Raw genomic sequence first — 16,466 nt, 5'->3', positions numbered from 1 at the left:
CCCCGCTGTTTTCTGTAACCTACTGATCATCCCTCCCTCCTTCTGCCGCCAAATACCCTCGCTTCCTTCCCTACCCTGAAGCGCTGTATAGCCCTTGTGGCTTAGCGCTTCTTTTTTATTATAATAATTGCAGCTCCTCAGTGGTTAGCTCTTCGTTGTGCTCCTCCACCAACTCTTCCACATCCTCCAAACTCACATCCAACCCTTGGAACTCCCCAATGCCACAATAGAGTTCACAACTGACGTAGGCTCATCAGGGGTCACCTCAAACCCTTCAAAATCCCTCTTGTGGACACAATCTGGCCACAATTTTCTCCAAGGAGAGTTCAAAGTCCTGGTAGTCACTCCCTCCCAAGCCTTACCTATAAGAACATAAGAACATAAGAAAGGAGGAACACTGGGGCAGGCCTGTTGGCCCATACTAGGCAGGTCCTTTACAATTCATCCCACTAACAAAACATTTGCCCAACCCAATTTTCAATGCTACCCAAGAAATAAGCTCTGATATGCAAGTCCCACTCAAATCCGACCCCTCATATTGTTCAATGACTTTTTCTTAAATTCAATCATATTTCTCACCTTCTTTACCAAAGGCTTGGCACTAGGAGCTTTCTTTGGAGCCATGGTAGCATATTTAGCACTTGCAAGCACTAAAATGAATGGAATATTATGAAATATTTTGCATGAACAAGTGAGGGGACCGTTGCTCACTGGCAAACAATGGCACACTGGCTGGGAAGGGAGGCCGAGCTATGAGTACGCGTCCAAGATGAAAGACGATTAGCGAGTCAATGGACCATTTGCAAGCCAATGTTTGGTTGAAATAACGCAACGATTTCCGAAAAGGATGACTTTTGAGCCGGACAATTATCGAGGGACCACTGTATATATAATTTCAGCTGGCTACAGCAAACCCTCAATTCTTTTGTTTGACAAACATGAAATTCCTGCATCAGAGGGTGTTCAGCAGGGTGATCCACTCGCTCCACTTCTCTTCTGCTTGGCAGTAAGAGAACTAACTTCCAGTCTATGCAGCGAGCTCAACATCTGGTACCTGGATGATGGCACATTGGCAGGTACTGAAGAGTCCTTATTAGGGAACCTACAACTGGCGAAGTCACTTGGGACTCATCCTCAATCCCTCCAAGTGTGAAATCACAAACCGAGAAATAATCAGTGCTGTGCGAACAATCCTCCTGGAAGTCTCTACTACCACTCCATCCAACAGTACCCTCTTGGGAGCACCTCTGGGACACCAGACCATCGACATGGTCCTCAAGGACAAACTGAATGACCTGAAGAGAATGGAGGAGAGAATAAGTGTTCTTGATGCCCTGTATCTCCTCACAAGGTGTCTTACAATACCAAGACTCGTGTACTTCCTGAGGTGCACACCCTCTTTTGACAACCCATCACTCAACGAATATGATGCACACCTGAGATCAACCTTTAAGAAGTCACTGAATCTGTCACTAGAGGATCGGCAATGGTATCAGGCAACCCTCCCAGTGTGACTGGGAGGTATAGGGGTGTGCAAATCAGCACAGGTAGCTTTACCTGCATTTCTGTCGTCGTGTTTGGCTTCATGATCCTAGCCCATGGTCGGGCTCAGAGAGTAGAGGAACTCTTGAAACCCTCAAAGGTACAGTGGACCCCCGGTTAACGATTTTAATCCGTGCAAGAGGGGTAATTGTTATGCGAAATAATCGCTATGTGAATGAATTTTCCCCATAAGAAATAATGGAAATCAAATTAATCCGTGCAAGACACCCAAAAGTATGAAAAAAAAAATTTTACCACATGAAATATACATTTTCCCACACACAAAGAGAAGGATACATGCACAATAGTAGAGTAGTACATGCACAGTATATATTGTGCATGTACTAGTCTACTAAATGAAGAATAAATGACACTTACCTTTATTGAAGATGCAGCAATGACTGATGAGACACTGTGTCCTGGGAGTGCCTTTTCCTCCTGAGTACTGTAGGTCCTGTTTGGCATTTTCTTCCAGAACAGGCCTTATCACACTGTGTATGCCACTACGATTCTTAAATCTCTCAAACCAACCTTTGCTGGCTTTAAATTCACCAATATGAGCACTAGTTCCAGGCATTTTTCCCTGTTCACCTGGGTGTTAGTCGACTTGTGTGGGTTGCATCCTGGGAGACAAGATTAAGGACCCCAATGGAAATAAGTTAGACAGTCTTCGATGACACTGACTTTTTTGGGTTATCCTGGGTGGCAAATCCTCTGGGGTTAATTGTTTCTTGGTATTCTCAATAAGCCACACCAACAACGGTGCTACAGCAGCAGCAGCAGCTGACAGTGCAGCAGCAGCAGCAGCTGACAGTGCAGCAGCAGCAGCAGCTGACAGTGCAGCAGCAGCAGCAGCTGTACCACCAATAGTAGCGATGGTTGATTGGGGTTTATTATACAACCTGGCCAGCTCGGAGACATGCACTCCACTTTCATACTTATCAATGATCTTTTTCTTCATCTCTATTGTAATTCTCACCCTTATTGCTGTAGGGTTGGCACTAGAAGCTTTCTTGGGGCCCATGGTCACTTATTTTCCAGAAAAAGCACCGAAAACACTGTAATAATACGAAATATTCCGATTGTATGCTTGGATGTTACCGCGGAGGCTGGCTGGTAAACAATGCCACCGGCGGAACATGTGAGCGTGGCTCAGGCCGCACATTGGACGCGTCTCGGACGAAAATCGGTAAGCGGGTTTTTAAGCGGTATGTGAGGCAAAATTTTTGCAATTAAAGTTAGCGGTATGCGAAATAATCGCTATGTGATGCCATCGTTATGCGGGGGTCCACTGTATATCTAATGGATTAGTCAAGAAGATTGTTCCCAAATGCTTGAGAGACATAGGAGCTCAGGATCCCAGGTTCACTGAAGCAGCCATGTGGTGGGACACCCTTGCAGACTCCTCCAGTAGACCATCTCCTCCCAAAGAGCACAAACAGTCCCACTGGGACAAACCGATCATGGAAAAAATTGCCAACACAATGCTCACCAATGCTTCAGGAAAGGACAAAATTCGTCTTCTAGCGGTAAAGGCACCACACTCGAGAGATTTACTTCTAGCTGTTCCCAATTCCTGCCTGGGCACTCGACTCTACCCACAGGCCATTCGGATTGGTGTTGCTGTTTGCCTAGTCGCCCCCATCCTCACCGAACATAGGTGTATTTGTGGCAGGGTGATGGCTGATCAATTCGGACTTCATGGTCTCGTGTGTCACACATCAGAAGGGAAGTATGTCAGGCATGAGGAGGTCAGTGGCATAAAGAGAAGCCTCGCCACAGCCCATTTCCCAGCCCAACGGAAACTCAAGTGCAGAGGTCTGACGGAAGTCAAAAGTGTCCTGATGGAGCCAATATGCTATCCTGGAAGGATGGAAAGGAGATTGCCTGAGACTACACCTGTGCTGCCACATTGGCAGACACCTACTTCCCATATTTCATAGCTAAAGGGGGTGGAGCTGCCAGCCACAGGGAGACCCAGAAGACTCACAAATATAAAGCCCTTCCCCTTCCCCTTTCCTATAACTTCATCCCAATAGGCTCGGAGACCCATGGAGCATGGGGCAAGTGTGCTCTAAATTTCCTCAGAGCTGGATGAAAAACTCATCATAGAAACCAAGGACCACAGGGCAGCTAGCTTCCTCTTTCAGAAACTCAGTGTTGCAGTCCAGAGGGGAAATGCCTGCAATATTCTGGGTACATGGCCCACTGCTGGGGAACTGGACGAAGCATTCAAGATGTAGCTCTCAGTTATCTATGTTGTTTTACTCCCTATTGTATTTCTGTCAATGTATTTAGTCTTTAAATGAAGTATATATAAAATATAGGGGTGGTATGAGAAAACAATTTTCCAACAGCTTCAGGGAGAACCTTGAGTTTTCCCTGAAGCAAGCAACTGTCCCCAGGACAGTTCCAGAGGTGGTACCTCCTTAGACGGTGGTACCTCCCTACACAGTGGTACCTCAAGTTTCAAACAGCTACCAACTGGAATAATTATGTAAGTGTACTTTTGGGGGTCTGAAATGGACTAATCTAATTACATTATTCTTTATGGGAACAAATTTGTTTGGAATTGGCACTAACAGCCTTCTGGAACAAATTAAATTTGTAACTCAAGGTACCACTATATATATACAGGTACCATCCGACTTATGACCAAGCTTGGTTCCGACCATCTGGTTGTAAGTCAAAATGGACGTAAGTCGAACCTTACTACTGAATATCAACATCATACTTTTGTAATGATTTTATTTTATTGTTTAATTTTGGTATTTCATTTTTTACTTTACTTTTTATGCTGTTAGTATTGTATTTTATACTGTAAGGTTTAGGATAAACACTGTGTACAACACAAACAGTTGTTTATTTCCCAGAAATTTGGCATAAAAAACATGGTCGTAAGTGTTGAGTGTTGAGCAGGTCGTAAGTTGGATGACAGGTGTGTGTATATTTCTTTTTTATTTTATTTATTTATTTTTTTTAACAAGTCAGTCATCTCCCACCGAGGTAGGGTGACCCAAAAAGAAAGAAAATCCCCAAAAAGAAAATACTTTCATCATCATTCAACACTTTCACCTCACTCACACATAATCACTGTTTTTGCAAAGGTGCCCAGAATACAGCAGTTTAGAAGCATATACGTATAAAGATACGCAACATATTCCTCCAAACAGCCAATATCCTGAACCCCTCCTTTAGACTGCAGGCATTGTACTTCCCATTTCCAGGACTCAAGTCCAGCTATATAAAAATAACTGGTTTCTCTGAATCCCTTCACTAAATATTACCCTGCTCACACTCCAACAGCTCGTCAGGTCTCAAATATCATTCATCTCCATTCACTCCTATCAAACATGCTCATGCACGCTTACTGGAAGTCCAAGCCCCAAGCCCACAAAACCTCCTTTACCCCTTCCAACCTTTTCGAGGACGACCCCTACCCCGCCTTCCTTCCCCTACAGATTTATACGCTCTCCATGTCATTCTACTTTGATCCATTCTCTGTAAATGACCAAACCACCTCAACAACCCCTCTTCAGCCCTCTGACTAATACTTTTGTTAACTCCACACCTTCTCCTAATTTCCACACTCCAGATTTTCTCCATAATATTTACACCACACATTGCCCTTAGGCAGGACATCTCCACTGCCTCCAACCGCCTCCTCGCTGCAGCATTTACAACCCAAGCTTCACACCCATATAAGAGTGTTGGTATTACTATACTTTCCTACATTCCCATCTGTGCCTCCATAGACAATGTTTTTTGTCTCCACATATATCTCAATGCACCACTCACCTTTTTTCCCTCATCAATTCTATGATTAACCTTATCCTTCATAAATCCATCCGCCAACACGTCAACTCCCAAATACACCTACCATCCGACTTACGACCGAGTTTGGTTCCGAGAAACCGGTTGTAAGTCAAAATGGTCGTAAATCGAACTTTACTACTGAATATCAACAAAACATTTTTGTAATGACTTTATTTTGTTTTATTTTGGTATTTCATGTTTTACTTTACTTTTTATGTTATTAGTACTGTATTTTATACTGTAAGGTTTATGATAAACACTGTGTACAACACAAATAGTTGTTTATTTCCCAGAAATTTGGCATAAAAAACAAGGTCGTAAGTCGAGTGGTCGTAAGTCGAGCAGGTCGTAAGCCGGATGGTAGGTGTATCTGAAAATATTCACTTCTTCCATACTCCTCCTCCCCAATTTGATATCCAATTTTTCTTTATCTAAATCATTTGATACCCTCATCACCTTACTCATTTCTATGTTCACTTTCAGCTTTCTACCTTTACACACATTCCCAAACTCATCCACTAACCCTTAGACAGGACATCTCCACTGCCTCCAACCGCCTCCTTGCTGCAGCATTTACAACCCAAGCTTCAGACCCATATAAGAATGTTGGTACTACTATACTTTCATACATTCCCATCTGTGCCTCCATAGACAATGTTTTTTGTCTCCACATGTATCTCAATGCACTAACCTTTTTTCCCTCATCAATTCTATGATTAACCTCATCCTTCATAAATCCATCCGTCGACACGTCAACTCCCAGATATCTGAAAACATTCATTTCTTACATACTCCTCCCCAATTTGATATCCAATCTTTCTTTATCTAAATCATTTGATACCCTCATCACCTTACTCTTTTCTATGTTCACTTTCAACTTTCTACCTTTACACACATTCCCAAACTCATCCACTAACCTTTGTAATTTTTCTATAGAATCTCCCATAAGCACAGTATCATCAGCAAAAAGTAACTGTGTCAATTCCCATTTTGTATTTGATTCCCATAATTTAATCCCACCCCTCTTCCGAACACCCTAGCATTTACTTCTTTTACAACCCCATCTATAAATATATTAAACAGCCATGGTGACATTACACATCCCTGTCTAAGACCTACTTTACCAGGAAGTAGTCTCTCTTCTACACAACCTAACCTGAGCCTCACTATCCTCATAAAAACTCTTTACAGCATTTAGTAACTTACCACCTATTCCATATACCTGCAACATCTGCCACATTGCTCCCCTATCCACTCTATCATATGCCTTTTCTAAAATCATTAATGCAATAAAAACTTCCCTACCTTTATGTAAATACTGTTCACATATATGCTTCAATGAAAACACTTGATCTACACATCCCCTACCCACTCTGAAACCTCCTTGCTCGTCCGCAATTCTACATTCTGTCTTACCTCTAATTCTTTCAATAATAACTCTACCGTACACTTTTCCTGGTATACTCAGTAAACTTATTCCTCTATAATTTTTACAGTCTCTTTTGTCTCCCTTCCTTTTATATAAAGGGAATATCCATGCTCTCCGCCAATCCCTAGGTACCTTTCCCTCTTTCATTCATTAAACAAAAATACCAACCACTCCAACATTATATCCCCTCCTGCTTTTAACATTTCTGTCATGATCCCATCAGTTTCAGCTGCTTTACCCCCTTTCATTCTATGTAATGCGTCATGCACCTCCCCCAAACTCACATCCCATTCTTCACTCCTAAAAGATGGTATACCTCCCTGGCCAGTGTGTGAAATTACTGCCTCCCTTTCTTCGTCGACATTTAAAAGTTCCTCAAAATATTCTCGCCATCTACCAAATACCTCCATCTCCTCATCTACTAACTCCCCTACTCTGTTTTTAACTGACAAATCTATTCATTCCTTAGGCTTTCTTAACTTGTTTAACTCAAAAAATTTTTCTTATTTTCTTTAAAATTTCTTGACAGTGCCTCTCCCATTCTATCATCTGCACTCCTTTTGTACTCTCTCACCACTGTTCACCTTTCTTTTATTCTCCATATACTCTATTCTGCTTTCAACACTTCTGCTTTGTAAAAACCTCTCATAAGCTAACTTTTTCTCTTTTATCAAACCCTTTACTTCATCATTCCACCAATCACTCCTCTTTCCTCCTGCACCCACCCTCCTATAACCACAAACTTCTTCCCCACATTCTAATACTGCATTTTTAAAACTATTCCAACCCTCTTCAACCCCCTCCCCACTACTCATACCTGCACCAGCCCACCTTTTTGCCAGTAGTTGCTTATATCTCACCCAAACTTCCTCCTCCCTTAGTTTATACACTTACACCTCCCTCTTACTTGTTGCCATTTTCCTCTTTTCCCATCTACCTCTTACTCTCACTGTAGCTACAACTAAATAATGATCCGATATATCAGTTGTCCCTCTATAAACGTGTACATCCTGGAGCCTACTCATCAACCTTTTATCCACCAATACAAAATCTAACAAACTACTTTCATTATGTGTAATATCATACCTTGTATATTTATTTATCCTCTTCTTCATAAAATACGTATTATTACAAAACCTCTTTCTACACATAGCTCAATTAAAGGCTCCCCATTTTCATTTACCCCTGGCACCCCAAATTTACCTACTACTCCCTTCACAACATTTTTGCCCACTTTAGCATTGAAATCCTCAACCACCATTACTCTCACACTTGGTTCAAAACTCCCCATGCATTCACTCAACATTTCCCAAAATCTCTCTCCTCTACACTTCTATCTTCTCCAGGTGCATATACACTTACTATAACCCACTTTTTACATCCAACCTTTATTTTACTTCACATAATCCTTGAATTAATACATTTATAGTCCCTCTTTTCCTGCCATAGCTTATCCTTCAACATTATTGCTACTCCTTCTTTAGCTCTAACTCTATTTGAAACCCCTGACCTAATCCCATTTATTCCTCTCCACTAAAATTCTCCCACCCCCTTCAGCTTTGTTTCACTTAAAGCCAGGACATCCAGCTTCTTCTCATTCATAACATCCACAGTCATCTCTTTCTTATCATCTGCACAACATCCACGCACATTCAGACTTCCCACTTTGACAATTTTCTTCTTATTCTTTTTTGTAATTATTACAGGAAAAAGGGTTACTAGCCCATTGTTCTCGGCATTTTAGTTGATTTTTACAACACGCATGGCTTACGGAGGAAAGATTCTTATTCCACTTCCCCATGGACATAAAAGGAAAAGTAATGAAACCAAGAACTATTAAGATAAAATCAAAGAAAACTCAGATGAGTGTGTATAAATAAACATGTACATGTATGTGTAGTGTGACCTAAGTGTAAGTAGAAGTAGCAAGACGTACCTGTAATCTTGCATATTTATGAGACAGACAAAAGACACCAGCAATCCTTCCATCATGTAAAAAAGTTACCAGCTTTTGTTTTACACTCACTTGGCAGGACGGTAGTACCTCCCTGGGTAGACAGCAACCGCCCAGGGGGGTACTACCGTCCTGCCAAGTGAGTGTAAAACGAAAGCCTGTAATTGTTTTACATGATGGTAGGATTGCTGGTGTCCTTTTTTCTGTCTCATGAACATGCAAGTTTTCAGGTACGTCTTGCTACTTCTACTTACACTTAGGTCCCACTACACATACATGTACAAGCACATATATACACACCCCTCTGGGTTTTCTTCTATTTTCTTTCTAGTTCTTATTCTTGTTTATTTCCTCTTATCTCCATGGGGAAGTGGAACAGAATTCTTCCTCCGTAAGCCATGCGTGTTGTAAGAGGCGACTAAAATGCCGGGAGCAAGGGGCTAGTAACCTCTTCTCCTGTATATATTACTAAATGTAAAAGGAGAAACTTTCGTTTTTCCTTTTGGGCCACCCCGCCTCGGTGGGATACGGCCGGTGTGTTGAAAGAAAGAAAGATATATATATATATATATATATATATATATATATATATATATATATATATATATATATATATATAAACACTGACCTCTGGCTGAAGGAGACTTGAACCTACGAACCTTAGGACAAGGTACGCAGTGCTTTACCAATCTACCCACACTGGACAATACCTTGGCATGTAGCATGCGCTACACGTTTGATCCAAGGCAGCCAGCTTTCAGGGAGAAGGCTTACAGCTTTTCATCTCATCCCCTGCATGCATCAGCCTTACTAGAGATTTGAACAATGCAAGGAATTCGCGAGAGCAGCTGAAAGCTGGCTGCCTTGGATCAAACGTGTAGCGCATGGTGCACGCCAAGGTATTGTCCAGTGTGGGTAGATTGGTAAAGCACTGCGTACCTTGTCCTACGGTTTGTAGGTTCGAGTCTCCTTCAGCAAGAGATCAGTGTCTGTGTATATTTCGCCTGCTCTCGCGAATTCCTTGCGCATATATATATATATATATATATATATATATATATATATATATATATATATATATATATATATATATATATATATATATATATATATATGTATATATATATATACATATATACATATATTAACACAATTGTTGGCCCCAAAAAGAAAAACTTTCACCATCATTCACTCCATCACTGTCTTGTCAGAGGCATGCTTGCACTACATTTATAACACTGCAACATTAACACCTCTCCTTCAGAGTGCAGGCACTGTATGTATATACAGTAGGGCCCTGCTTTATGGCGTTCCGCTAATACGGCGATGTCAAATTATGACCAAAATTTGCTATACGGCAAGCGGTCTCTCAAATACGGCACGCCCCACCCGATTTGTTTACGTTCTCGGTGACCACATCTATTATGTCAGGAAACTTTCCAAAATTTCAAGTGTTTTAAAGTTACTGCGTATTTTATATGTACTCTGATAATTATACTTATGTGTACCTGTACTTACACACTGTGCTGGTGTGCAGGTACACATTAAGATTGCTAAGTCTCTCCACTCATGATGCCAATACTATGTAATAATAATCACTCTTGGGCACATTAAACATCTTATTTTACATTAATATAGGCATTTTCATTAATCCATCTATGATATTTTCCTCAAAATTATATATGAAATCTGTTATGTAGCATATAAACATGATACATACACTCACAGAATAAAAATTGACGTAAATATGAGATTTGTTTAAAAAGTGGCTGTGTGGGCAGTGTCGGAAGAATTACGTTTTCTCTAGTCAAACTGCGGGATAACTAGAAAAATATTCTATTCGTATGCCTTCGCTCTATATATAGCAATTCATGACCCTTGTGGGTTTAGTACTTTTTAGTAAGATAGTAATAATAATATCTTCATTCACTCTAAAAATGGTGTGTTGCTGTTTGCTTATTCTGTACTAACGTGTACAACTTGTACACAATGTAAGAGTTGTATTGTGAGGTAATTATTATTATAAAAAAAAAAAACGTACGTGAACGTACGTGAATGAATTAAAAGTAGACACATATTAATACGTATTTATTTCGCCTGACCTAGTGATCGCCCACTACCTGTTCAGTTTGTGTTCTTACATTGTCTGAACTCTGTATCTTGTTCTCTCTCTCGTTTACTCTTTTGTTAACTAGTTGGCCCTCATTGACGATGGCGTCTAAGCTTAGCTGTGATAAAAAGAGGAGTCGTAAGACTCTTGCTTTAAGTGCCAAGTTAGAGGATGATGGTGTGCCATTCTGATTTTATTCAGTAAACACCCTGCCAGTCGCCTCTCACACATTAACCCTTTCAGGGTTTTGGCCGTACTAGTACGGCTTACGCGCAGGGATTTTTGACGTACTAGTATGCATAAATTCTAGCTCCGTCAAATCTCGCGGGAAAAGGCTGGTAGGCCTGGATGTGAGAGAATGGGTCTGTGTGGTGGGTGTGCGTACTAGGAAAAAAATCTGGGACCCAGTGGTGAATTGTGGGAATGCCATCTTAGTACACAATGTCCACCATGCCTCGCGGTAAGAAGTTCCTCACTCCTCGGCGAATTGGGACACTTTTGTTCCCCAGTGACAGTTCTAATACAGATGGAAGTGACAGTGAAGATGAGTTTCAAGGTTTTGGTGAGGTTTTGACCGAAACTAATGACCATAATATCGGTAATAGTGAGGAAAACCCAGACGACCCTCAGCCTTCTCCCTCTGGTGCTGGGCCATCTTGTTCACGTTCAGTTGTACAAGAATCATAGAGGAAACTCCTATTTTTCCAAATCCCAGACTCAGATGTGAGCATTTGTGATGATAGTGGTAGTGATTATGAACTACAAGCTCTTCAAACTAGTTCCAGTAGTGATAGTGAAGTGCAATATTCCCCAGTGAAACGTCAGTATATACGACGATATATGCGCTCTAATAGTGTGCCATATACTATTCCAAGGGGAAGGAGTACATCTAGGAGTATGTCCCGTGGCTGTACAACAGGAACTGACAGTGAAAATGACGATGATACTGTTGCAATTGGAATGGAAAATATGCATGGTGGTGGTGCCGGGTGTGAGGCAGCAGCAGTGGCCCATGCTGCCACCCATCCTGCCACCCATGATGCCACCCATGCCACTGCCTCAGCTGATCTACAACAAAGGCCACCATCCCCCACCCACCCACCACACCAGCCTCCACAACCACAACCTCCACAACCACAGCCTCCACAACCACAACCTCCACAACCACAACCTCCACAACCACAACCTCCACAACCACAACCTCCACAACCACAACCACCTGTCATTGTCCAGTACCCGCCAGCAGACCGCACCTGGGATTGGCAGGAAGCTGTCAATTTTGTTCCACATCCCCACCAGTTTGATGACAGCCAAAGTGGTATACGGCCATCCTGTACACTTGGGAACAATGCCACTGAACTTGAATGTTTCGAGTTATTCTTTGACGAACCCCTGATGGAAAGTATTGTCATGGAAAGCAACACATGCTACGAGTACACCATGACAAACACAATACTTATACCAAAATCACGTCTACACCAGTGGAAGGAGACAAATGTGGCTGAGATGTATCTTTTCTTTGCCACAATAATGCTTATGCCACATGTGTATAAGCACAGTGTGAAATCATACTTGTCAACAGACCGCCTGATTGCAACCCCAGGTTTCAGTGATATATTGCCAGTGAATCGCTTTGTGCTAATGTTACGTATGCTTCACTTCTCAGACAAAACCAGGCCTGACAGAACTGACAGGTTATATAAGATCAGGCATGTGTTTGTGTATCTGAAAGAGAAATTCAGTATGTATTTTTATCCCTTCAGGAAGCTTGTAATTGATGAGTCTTTGATTCTGTTCAAAGGAAGACTCAAGCAGTCCATACCAAGCAAGAGGAAACGCTTTGGTATAAAGTTGTTTGTGCTTTGTGATTGTTACAGTGGTCTGGTATTGGATATTATTGTGTACACTGGAAGTTATACATCACAAAATACCAGGAAGTTAGTGGGCATCTCTGGTGATGTGGTTAGAACGATAGAAGCATACCTTGGTAAGGGGCATATATTATATACAGATAACTGGTACACAAGCCCCTCACTTAGTGATTTTTTGCGAGTGAACATGACAGATGTGTGTGGCACAGTGCATGCAAATCATAAACATATGCCCAGGTTTGACGCTGGCACTCTTAGAGGTGAGGTGCAGGCGTTTGCTGCCAATGACATCATGGCATTTCGGTGGCATGACAAACGAGATGTCACACTTGTCATCAGTTCACCCTAATGAAATGGCAGGCACTGGCAGGCAGCATAGAGAAAGCAATGAACCCATTCTAAAACCTGCAGCTCTGATGGACTACACCCTCATTATACATTCAGTGGACAAATGTGACGTGCAGATTGGGTTTGCTGATTGTGTTCACAAGAGTTATAAGTGGTACATAAAATCTTTTTTCCATCTTCTGGACATTTCCATGTTGAATGCTTATAATATGTATAAGATGAGGACCAGAAACAAACCACCATACAGTGAATTCTGCTTGTCTGTCATCAGACAAATAATATTCAAGTACCAAGGAACAACACCTGCAATAGACCGCCCACCAAATTTTCGACAACTTCCTTCTCGTTTGAAGCATGGTGATCACTTCCTGGTAAAACTGCCTGCTACTGCTTTCAAGAAAAAGGCTCAGAAGAGGTGTTACGTCTGTGCACATACAAGAAAACGCCCACAACAGCGCAGAGACACTCGTTTTATGTGTGAGGAATGTAAAACACCACTGTGCATGACACCATGTTTCAAAGACTTCCACAGGCTGCAGAACTTCTAGAAACATTCCCTGTGACTGTATGTGTATATAAAATATAGAAAAATAGTAATAAACAACATTTCATATCGTTTGTGTAAATACAGTGGTCCCTCGCTTTTCGTAGTTCTCGGCAATCGTAAATTTCGCAAATCATAGGGGTATTTTCGTATAAACATGGACTCGCTTTTCATAGGTTGACTCGCGAATAGTAGTACGTCCAGGACGCTTACGCACGGTGTGAGCCGGGGAGGCCTCCCTACCCAGCCAGTCTGGCATTGTTTACCAGTGAGTGAAGGTCCCCTCAAGTGCTCCTACGAAATATTTCATAATATTCCACTCATTTTAGTGCTTGCAAGTACTAAATAAGCTACCATGGCTCCAAAGAAAGCTAGTGCCAAGCCTGTGGTAAAGAAGGTGAGAAATATGTAAGTGACAAAGTCTTGTACCATTTTAGGGAAGTGTTAAAGAGACGCCAGAAACAGCTTTCTCCACAGTTACTTTGCGAGACAGGACTAGAGTGACTCTCAAGGTGGTCCTAGTGGCATTAAGAAACAGAGAAGAGAAGCAACCCCAGAGAAGCAATTGGTACCTGAGGTGTTGCTGGAAGGGGATTCCCCTTCCAAACTGTAAACAATCCAATCTCTCTCCTCCTCCAGTCTCCCATACACTAAGAAGAATCTCCAATAAAGGTAAGTGTTATGCTGCTAATGTTTCATTCATCATTTTCCATTGTATTGTTTATGTACTACATGTACATTTCATGTAAAAAATTTTTGTTTTAATACTTCCGAGTGTCAGAAACGGATTAATTGTATTTACGTTATTTCTTATGGGGAAAATTGATTCACAAATCGTAAATTTTGTTTATAGTAGCTCCTCCAGGAACGGATTAATTACGAAAAACGAGGGACCACTGTATATGTAAACAAAACAATGACAATAGTGTTTACGTCGTTATTGTGTAGTATTGAAAAAGAAATAACTTACAAAATATTGATCATATTGGTCTCACAGGCCATAAAAGTTACTTGGAGAAAGAAAAATTAAAAAATAATAGAAAATAGTACAAAAAAAAGTAAATAGAAGAATACCGGGTGACGGCAGTCGGCGATGTTACCAGATGTTGTTCACTTTTTGCAAACTTCACGCCTCCATATCTCGGTAAGTATTGATGGTAAAAAATTTTTGTTTAGCCTATAATGTTTAGAAAAATAAACTATTTTTTCATAAGAAAAAATAATTTTTTTTTTTTAAATTTGCCCGACCCTGAGAGCAAGTCTCTGACAGGGCCTGTCGACCCTGAAAGGGTTAATATTAATATTTTAAGGTAAGTAATAAGTGTACTCTCTGTGTATCTTACCTTTTATTGTGTTTTTAATGCCTATATCTCTTGCTAACTTAATTAAGTTAGTGTAAACTTGTTGTCTGGCATTTATTGCATATTTTGTATGTGCTCTGATAATAATACTTGTAGACCTGTGTAGTAGCCGGGCGGAGGGACAAACATTATGTTTTCTCTGCTCAGCCACCAGAGAAAACATGTATGATTCTGCATTTGGCCCAGCCACTCCCCCACTCAGCTTTTGTTTACAATTTTCGGCATGAATTATTCATTACTTCTCCATTTATGATGGCATCTAAAGGTAGTTGTTAGAAACGATTAAATTCAGTGAACAAGGTATGTCGATGCTAATAATATGGCTCTAGGCCACAGTGTAGGTAGCCGGTAGGTGTAGCCCAGGCATTCTACACCTACCGGCTACACCTGCTTGCCTCCTTCACTGACTTCCTACAAATAAATACTACTCACCTGTCTTCCTACATTAACCCTTTCAGGGTCCAAGGCCCAAATCTGGAGTCACGCACCAGTGTCCAAGAATTTTAAAAAAAAAAATTTGTTATTTTTTCTTATGAAATCGTAGAGAACCTTTTTGTGAAGGTAATAAAACAAAAAGTACGAAATTTGGTGGAAAATTGACGAAATTATGCTCTCGCGAATTTTGATGTGTCAGCGATATTTACGAATCGGCGATTTTGCCGACTTTGACTCCCATTTTAGGCCAATTACATTATTCCAATCAACCAAATTCTTAGCTATTTCACTAGTATTACTTATATTCTATCGATTGAGCACAAGAAATCGCCAAGTCGACTGTTTCAACTACAAAATAAAGTGATCGGAAATTGTTAATTTGGCCAATTTAACACAAAGTTCAAAATATTCCAATTTCTAAATAGGGTCCAGAATAAACAATGTAGGCATTCCTGGCACTAAACTAACATTTCCTCTGTTCATTAGTTATGTTTTGAGGCTTTACAAATAAATTCCATTTTGATTTTTTATTCACATAATGAATTTTTATTCACACCAAAAAATAGAAGATTTACTGTTATGCAATACTGTAATAATTGTATAAATATCATCACCATATTTGTGAATGTATATTAGACCCACCAGCTGACGTGTATTAGATGTGTGAGGTCGTTTGTTTACTCTTGAATATCGGCAAAAATTTAACATTTCCGCTACTTTGAGCTCAGTTTCAAGCCATTTCCAGTGCTAAAACCAATCAAAATCATCTCTATTTCTGTAATATGTCTTCCATTCTATCAAATGAGACCAAGAAATCGCAAATACAACTATAAAAAACATACGAAAAAAAACTGCAAAGTTGCTGTTTTAATCGAAAATTGCTGTTTTAATCGAAAAATCATGATTTCAGTTTTTTTCTCATTATACACAGTGTACTGCAGGATCTGTTTTATGTGGTGCACACATACCACATAGATGTATTCTCTCATATCTAGGCCCAAATGTACCACTCAAAGTTTATCAGAGTGAGCTGAGCTCATGGCGTAGATCTACGGT

General features: G+C 40.7%; 1 long non-coding RNA gene across 1 annotated transcript in view; it reads left to right on the top strand.

The window, feature by feature from the left end:
- The first annotated feature begins 1,707 nt into the window (after positions 1-1,707).
- Positions 1,708-16,466, top strand: part of LOC138853563 (uncharacterized) — a 118,884-nt gene continuing 104,125 nt past the window's right edge. The window contains exon 1 of the long non-coding RNA XR_011392735.1: positions 1,708-5,703. This is a non-coding gene — a long non-coding RNA (uncharacterized lncRNA). The remainder of the gene's footprint in view (positions 5,704-16,466) is intronic.

The sequence above is a fragment of the Cherax quadricarinatus genome, chromosome 33, assembly GCF_038502225.1.
Source record: "Cherax quadricarinatus isolate ZL_2023a chromosome 33, ASM3850222v1, whole genome shotgun sequence".
Lineage (NCBI taxonomy): Eukaryota > Metazoa > Arthropoda > Malacostraca > Decapoda > Parastacidae > Cherax > Cherax quadricarinatus.
This window is presented reverse-complemented; position numbering and strand designations above follow the sequence as displayed.